Source organism: Gorilla gorilla, chromosome 19 (assembly GCF_029281585.2).
Source record: "Gorilla gorilla gorilla isolate KB3781 chromosome 19, NHGRI_mGorGor1-v2.1_pri, whole genome shotgun sequence".
Taxonomy (NCBI): domain Eukaryota; kingdom Metazoa; phylum Chordata; class Mammalia; order Primates; family Hominidae; genus Gorilla; species Gorilla gorilla.
Genome location: NC_073243.2, coordinates 85,879,368 through 85,885,240, shown reverse-complemented (window position 1 = coordinate 85,885,240; position 5,873 = coordinate 85,879,368). Strand labels below are relative to the sequence as shown.

The 5,873-nt window shown below is 34.3% G+C and overlaps 1 non-coding gene across 1 annotated transcript; it reads left to right on the top strand.

Moving 5' to 3' along the window:
- Window positions 1–2,598: 2,598 nt before the first annotated feature.
- Window positions 2,599–2,736, top strand: LOC115931375 (U4 spliceosomal RNA). Its single transcript, XR_004067875.2, has one exon. It is a non-coding gene; the product is annotated as a U4 spliceosomal RNA (small nuclear RNA).
- Window positions 2,737–5,873: the final 3,137 nt, after the last annotated feature.

The window sequence follows — 5,873 nt, the reverse complement described above, 5'->3', positions numbered from 1 at the left end:
TAGATATATATTTTTTCTTAAAAATAGCATTCAGTGAGTGTTGGCTTTCTGATTATCACTGCACTATATACGGCCAGTAAACAAAGTTTAGAAATTCCAAAATATAAGAATAAAAATATCTATTACTACATTTTTCAGATTAAGTCACAGTGCTGTTCATGAGAGACATAAAATAACTGACGTTTTAAAAATCTCGCTTTGACACATCTAGCAAATGCTTTTCCAAATACATCATAGTAATTCAGTTGGGTACAAAGAAACAGACATTCATGTTCCAGATCTTTGCCAGTATTGACCATTGTAAATGTAAACAAAAAGGGGAGATTTTTAGTTTTATGGTTGAAAGTGGAATATCATTTTATTACACATTTTATTACTATCTAGTGAAACATTGGAACTTTTTTTAGACCCTTAAGAAATTGACATTATTGCATACCTATTTTTCAGTCATTATCTTAGCATTATCTATATAAATATAATATAAATATATACCTGATATTATGAACCTTTATTTTTAATTTTTAAATTTATATATATTAAATATTCTTATATCTGAAACTATTTTTCCTTGTAGTATTTCATTTTTTCATTGTTTCAGAAATGACTTCCCAAAAAGAGATAAAATATTTTTTTCTCTATTATTTTTTCTAAACATTAAATATTTTAGTCCATTTGGGTTGATATAACAAAATATCAGAAATGATTGGCTTATAAACAATGAATATTTGTTTTTGCAGTTCTGGAGCCTGGGAAGTCCAAGATCAAGGCACCCACAGATTCAGTGTCTGGTCAGAGCCCTCTTCCTTATGGGTAGCACATTGTCCCTGTGTCCTCATGTGATGGAAGAGGCAAAGCAGCTGTCTTGGGCCTCTTTTATAAGGATGCTAATTTTATTCATGAGGGCTCTGTCCTAACGAGTTAATCACCTCCCAAAACTCTCATCTCCTAATGCAATCACTTTAGGAGTTAGGATTTCAACATATAAATTTTGAGGGGGACACCAGCATTCAGACTACAGCATTGAATACCTTTATTCTCCAAGAGTTTGTATGCTGGTCACATTTCCATTGTTATGATAAAATATGCATACCATAGCATTTACTATCTTCACCATTTTTAAGTGTGTAATTCAGTGGCATTAAATACATTCACATTATTGTGCAACCATCACGTCACCACCGTATGTCTCCAAAACTTTCTCAGCTTCCAAACTGAAACTCTTTGCTTATTAAGAAATAACACCCCATTTCCTCTTTCCCTCAGCCTCTGGCATCCACCATTCTACTTTTTATATCTATGAATTGGGTGTGTCATATCAGTTGTATTAGTGAAATTGTGCATGGACAGAGACCTCTTTAATCTCACCCCAGTCAACTTTACCTACTTACTGAGAATGATCATCAGGCCCCTTTCTGGTTATCATTTAATGTCTCCCAGCTAAGTGTTAATATCTAATACTTCTAAGAAACTTGATTATTTAAAAGTGCTATGGGAAATGATTTCAATTAATTACTAAAGTTAACCAATCTGTTAGAGATCTAAGGTGCTAGCTCAGGCCACAAACCTAATTTTATGATATTACTACAACATTAAGTGTTTGGACGACAGTCTCTTACCTGTTCAAGGAATAGACCTATGTTTTTCCAACCTTGCAGTACAAAAGGCTGTAGCCAAAGAGTCAGGTTGTCTCACTTTATGTATGTAATAATATGGGGAATATGGAATAATATATATGATATATTATGTATAATATTATTTGTAATTATATATAATAATTACCGTAAAACACTGTTTCTAGTAAAATATACATAGAAATTCAAATAAAGTTTATATTTAAGTTCCTTTCTAACAATGACTCTATTAATTTTATAACTGTTTAAGTCTTCTTTTCATTCTTAGAGTATAGACATGTAATTGTTACTGTGGGAATCAGTTAACTTGTCTTTCATATTTCATTTCCTAAGTGCTAAATGGAGTTTCCCTGGCAAAAGCTGTCTTTTGCTGTCAATATCTGGCTCCCAGTTACATTTGCAGCACAAAGCATTTGAATCGACTGTTACAGTGTAAGATTTCTTGCAGCCTTATCTTTTATACACTTCCTATCTTGTTGTGGAAAAGCAAAGAAGGAAGCCTTCTGGGTCAAATGCTTATGTTCTGTTGAAGATTAAAGAATATATATTCACTACTTGTGTGACATTATAATATCTTTATTCTAATCATTAATAATATTGAACTTAACTATCCATAATGTAAAAGTAAATGCATTACCATAGAAATATGTGCTTCTTATGAAATTATGGAGCATTTTTTCTAGTTTATTATATATTTAAATACATTATAGTTTTAAAAGCAAAATGTTATAACATGCCCAGAGTGGTATAAGAATAAAATAACGTTTCAATAGAAATTTCCTCTCTTTGAACTTCAATTTATAGATGATACATAAAGCTAGAAATATGTTGAAACTTTCTAATAAAATCAATGAATTTTCTCTTTTAATCAGAATTATTCAACAAAACAATTCAAAATAACTAACATGTTATACAAATATGATAGATTACACAGTGGATTTTTAAACTTGTACAAATAGTTTATAACAGCTTTGCACATTGGCAGTATTATAGCTAGAGGTTTATTCAAGAAGTGATTATTGTTAATTGAAAACTTTCCTGATACCTCACCATGATGACTTGTAATATAATCAACATTGGCAATTTTTGATATTATCCACAAAAACATAAAAAAAGTTTATAACAACAAATGGCAGTTAATATATAAAGCATAAAGTAATGTTTGTATGCCTTGAAATGAGTATAATTGATTAAACAAGTATAATAGTGACAAATTTTTTAACTTTTACTCAAAAGCTGAGATTTCTGAGCCTTAATACAAATAGATAAAACATAAGTAAAAAAGAAGACTTGTTGCTAAATCATAATTCTTTTTTTGTTTTTTTTTTTTTGGAGGGATCTCACTCTGTTGTCCAGGCTGGAGTACAGTGGCGTGATCTCGGCTCATTGTAAACTCTGCCTCCTGGGTTCAAGTGATTCTCACACCTCAGCCTCCCAAGTAGCTGGGACTGCAGGCATCTGCCACCACACCGAGCTAATTTTTGTATTTGTAGTAGAGACAGGGTTTCACCATGTTGGCCAAGCTGGTCTTGAGCTCCTGACCTCAAGTGATCCACCCGCCTCAGCCTCCCAAAATGCTAGGATTACAGGCGTGAGCTTCTATGCCCGGCCTAAACTATTATTCTTAGAAAACTAATTTTAATACGTGGACAATACTGGAAGAAATACAGTAAATGCAAATTAACTTATAAAATTGATAGATGGATTTTAACTAAGAGGAATAAATGTCTAACAGAATGGCACTAAAGCTAATTACAATAGACTTAACTTATTTAATAAATAAGATGCATACATTTGAGATTTCTTATGAAGATATAGCAACTACTTTTCAGAAAACATTTTATTCAATTTGATAAGAAAATTTGTGCAGCAAGTTTTAATAGAGTAAGGATAGAAGAAATATTTTAACTCATAGAGTAGAGAGTCACAGCAGTTAAAATTATTTTATGAAGAAAATATAAAATAGCATTTTTTATTTGAACCCTAACTTAAGAATAAGGAAAGTTAGGCATCATTTAAATTTTTATAAAAATAATAAAATGTCCTACTTTTACCATTTTAACTAAAGAAAGAAAAAAATGGTTCGGGGAAAATAGTTATAGAGATGTAGATTTTGACTCAGACTCAGACTGAAAAATGAGAGACCATCAAATCAGTAAAGAAAATAATTTAGAAATAGACATACAAAGTCACATTCAATATGACCATGCTGAAAAGAAAAGAGAATATGTTTATTTTGTTTTTGAAACAAGGAGCAATTTATACAAAGAAACATGGCAGGTAATAGTTGGTCTATGGAAATTTCACCAGAGGCAGTAGGAATGCATGGGCCAGATCAGACCAAGTGTCAGCGCTAGTTTGTTCTTAACAGAAAAAAGTACATGGAAGCAATAAAAATAGAGTGAATGTTAATCTCAGACTGCACATAATGACTACTAGACTAATTTATTCACAAAGGATCACACAAGCAGTGAAATTCAGAGATAAAGCAGAATGCCTGCCAGACACCAAGCTGTTATTAGAAGTGGCAGACATGCAGTATGTGATTAAAGAAGCAGTAATAGTTGGAATAATTTACTGTGCAAATTTCAGTTACCTGCACTTTCTTCCAGTCTATTAGTAACTGTTTCTAGCAGAACAAAGTCTTAGAATAGGGGACCTGTATAATTCACTGGTTCTTTACAGCCAGCAAACCAAAGATATGAGAGAGGCTCTTGACACAAACAAATGTACCATTTCATAAACTGACATCTCTATATTGCACATTTTTTCCATTTATACTTTTGAAAACTTTTACATCTGTGTCAGTTAAAATGATTATCAACCTTGGTAACATATTTTTCCTCATTTCAAAATGTACATAAATCTAGTTTCATATGGCCCACAGAACAGATGTCTATGACCAATAATTTCAATTATCTCGAAAAATAAATGAAAAATGAAACTGATCAAATGGTCAAACACAAAACCTCAAAGTAAATCACATATTTCAGAACATCGAGGTTCAATTTTGTGCCATAAACATTTATAATTTGGGGTGAATAAATAATTGTAACCTATAAAACATATTATTTATTGTGATGGTTAATTCTTTTTTTTTTTTTTTTTTTTGAGACGGAGCTTCGCTCTGTCGCCCAGGCTGGAGTGCAGTGACACGATCTCGGCTCACCGCGAGCTCCACCTCCCAGGTTCAAGCGATTCTCCTGTCTCAGCCCCCTGAGTAGCTGGGACTACAGGCGCCCGCCACTAAGCCAGGCTAATTTTTTTGTATTTTTTTAGTAGTCACTTGGTTTCACCGTGTTAACCAGATGGCCTCGATCTCCTGACCTCGTGATCCATCCACCTTGGCATCCCAAAGTGCTGGGATTACAGACGTGAGCCACCGATAGTTAATTTCATATGTTAATTTGGCTGGGCCACAGGATGCCTAGATAGCTGACATTATTTCTAGTTGTGTCTGTGAAGATGTTTGCAAAAGAGTCTGATATTTGAATTCTACTTAGGAAAGCAGAGACTTCTCCCAAATGTGGATGAGTGTGATGGTTAATATTGAGTGTCAACTTGATTGGATTGAAGGATGCAAAGAATTGTTCCTGGGGTGTGTTTGTGAGGGTGTTGATAAAGGAGATTGACATTCGAGTCAGTGTACAGGCAGAATCACCCTCAACCTGGGTGGGCGCCATCTAATCAGCTGCCAACTTGGCTAGAATAAAGCAGGTAGAAGAAAGTGGAGTGGGGAGACTTGCTGGGTTTTCTGGCCTTCATCTTTTGCCTGTGCTGGATGTTTTCTGCCCCTGAACATCAGACTCCAAGTTCTTCAGCTTTTGGACTCTTGGACTTACATCAGTGATTTTCCAGTGACTCTAGGGCCTTCAGCTGCAGACTGAAGGCTGCACTGTTGGCCTCCCCACTTTTGAGGTTTTGGGGCTCGGACTGGCTTCCTTGCTCCTCAGCTTGCAGAAGGCCTATTGTAGGATTTCGGCTTCTGATAGTGTGAGTCAATTCTCCTAATAAACTCCCCTTCATATATACATATATCTTATTAGCTCTGTCCCTTTAGAGAATCCTGACTAATACAATGTGTATCATCCAATTTTCTGAGGGCCTGAACGGAACAAAAGGAGGTGAAGAAAGGCTGAATTTTATTTCTGCCTGACTGCTGGTACATCAATCTTTTGCTCTCCTTCTGCACTCCTGAAAGGGCCTGCAGATCGAGACTGGAATCTACACCATTGGTTCTCC